General features: G+C 38.9%; 1 pseudogene; it reads left to right on the forward strand.

The window, feature by feature from the left end:
• The first annotated feature begins 876 nt into the window (after positions 1–876).
• On the forward strand, positions 877–1,666 carry LOC102817228 (annotated as a pseudogene).
• The last annotated feature ends 1,072 nt before the right edge of the window (positions 1,667–2,738 follow it).

Below are 2,738 nucleotides of genomic sequence, written 5' to 3' on the forward strand. Positions count from 1 at the left end.
GGTTATGACCCATAGCGACCCTGTATAGGGTTTCCGAGGAGCAGCTGGTGAGCTTGAACTGCTGATCTTGCAGTTCAAACGGCTTTACAGTCTGACACATTAACCCACAGTGCCACACATACACACATATATATGTATATATATATATATATATGGGTTGGAACTGACTTGACCATATTTAACAATAACAACAAATATATACACACACATATATAGATATATTTTTAATCACTGGGTTTGCTCCTGTAGAGAACCAAGCCTAAGGTAGGGCCCTGGGGAACAGGTTAATCAGACCATTATCCACTACTCTCGCAGGAGCAGTGAGTGAGCCAATGAGTTTGTAGTCCAAATCCAGTGGCTTATTCTGCTGGAAATTATCTTCATGGATAATGTTGGAGCATTATAAAGCCACTAAGTACAGAATGGGGAAATAAGAGCTGAGTAAGATGAATGGTGAGAAAGAGCCATCAGAGGTGCTAGAGAGCAGGCGCTTGGTTTGGTAAAACACTCTAGTTTCAAACCCACAGAAGAATTGTAATAATCATGATCTTTCCCATATTTAACTCTGTGATTTCTAAGAAATGATAGGCAGCTCAACAGGGGAAAGGACAATCCCTAAAGGAGAGGCAATTCATAGCATTATAGGATTTTTTTTTTTCTTTATCTGAAAAATTTATCTTTAAAGATATTTTAGTCGTAATGTTTGTACAACATTGTGCATGGAATTAATGCCATTGTACTGCACACTTGAAGATGATTGAAATGACAACCCATGTGTATATTTTACCACAATGAAAAGTTTATTTTCACATGTAGGCATATAGCACATATATTTACAATTAAAAGCTTAATAGCTCTTTCCTGCTCAGCACCGCCATGGTTCATGGTCCCAAGAAACATCTTAAGCGTGTGGCTGCCCCCAAGCATTGGATGCTGGACAAACTGACTGATGTGTTTGCTCCACGCCCATCCACTGGCCCCCACAAACTGAGAGAGTGCCTCCCACTGATCATTTTCTTAAGGAACAGACTTAAGTATGCCCTTACAGGAGATGAAGTTAAAAAGATCTGGATGCAGCGGTTCATTAAGATTGATGGCAAGGTCCGAACTGATATAACATATCCTGCTGGTTTTATAGATGTTATCAGCCTTGATAAAACTGGAGAACATTTCCATCTGGTCTATGACATCAAGGGTCAATTTGCTGTTCATCATATTACACCTGAGCAGGTGAAGTACAAGTTGTGCAAAGTAAGAAAGATCTTTGTGGGCACAAAAGGAATCCCCCATCTGGTGACCCATGATGCTTGCACCATACGCTACCCTGATCCCCTCATCAAGGTGAATGATACCATTTAGATGGATTTGGAGACTGGAAAGATTACTGATTTCATCAAGTTTGACACTGGTAACCTGTGTGGTGACTGGAGGTGCCAACCTGCGAAGAATTGGTGTGATCACTAACAGAGAGAGACATCCTGGCTCTTTTGATGTGGTTCATGTGAAAGATGTCAATGGCAACAGCTTTACCACCCTACTTTCCAACATTTTCATTATTGGCAAGGGCAATAAACCATGGATTTCTCTTCCCCGAGGAAAAGGTATCCGCCTTACCATTGCTGAAGAGAGAGATAAGAGACTGGCTGCCAAGCACAGCAGTGGATGAAATGTTCTCTAGGTGATGTGAATGAACAAATCTTTACATAATTAAAGATATTGAACACATTAAAAAAAAAAAAGCTTACTAATATGCTGAAAACTGGAGACCCATCATCCAGGTAAGAAACGAAAACACTGTGAACCTACTTAAAGCTCTTTTTCCATCCTGAGCCCCCGGGACTACTCCCCAGAGGTAATATCTTTAATTTGGGAATCTATCATGCCTTTGAACATATATAATTATATTTGTATGTATAGGTTTTTGAATCTGTAAATCTTTATGGGAGCTAAAAGTCTCATCTTTTCTCCCATGGAACTTTAGGCAGTTTCAAACTGCTGACCTTGAGTTTAGCAGACTGATTCAACTGCAATACCAGAGCTCCTTACTTTTTACTGTTTTTGAGCTTTAACAAAATTGTATCATACTACTGTACATAGTTTTTTGATTCTTATTTTTTCATTCAATATTTTAAAGATTTATCATTGTTAGGTTTAATTTTAATGCATCCATTTTCACTCTGAATAATATTCCAATGCATGACTATGTTGCAATGCATCAATCCATTTTTTTCTCAGTGTGCATACATGTAACTGCTGGCTTGTATAGGTCATACAGATGATCTTAAAAGGTCCCAAATGTTTTTGTGTATTTTTTTTTTTTTTAAGTTTAGACCTATTTATAATCTGACTAATTATATATTAAAGTTCCTATTGCTTCACATAATCTTCAACACTAGATATATGTTTGTGCAGGATCCCTGGGAGGTGTAAATAGGTACATACTAGGCGGTTAATGGTTACATGATTGGCTGTTAACTGAAAGGCTGGACATGTGAGTATACTTAGAGATGCCTGGGAAGAAAGCCCTGGCCCCCTGTGGAACACACTTCTACTCAGACAGACATGGAATTGCCTTTAGGGCAACTTGATAGCAACTGACTTTTATATACCCATATACATATAAAGGAGCTCTGGTAGCATAGTGGTTATGAATCGGGCTGCGAACCTTAAGGTCAGCAGTTCGAAACTACGAGCTGTTCCGTGGGAGAAAAATGAAGCTTTCTGCTCCCATAAAGATT

Source organism: Chrysochloris asiatica, unplaced genomic scaffold, assembly GCF_000296735.1.
Source record: "Chrysochloris asiatica unplaced genomic scaffold, ChrAsi1.0 scaffold00036, whole genome shotgun sequence".
In the NCBI taxonomy this organism is placed as follows: Eukaryota; Metazoa; Chordata; class Mammalia; order Afrosoricida; family Chrysochloridae; genus Chrysochloris; species Chrysochloris asiatica.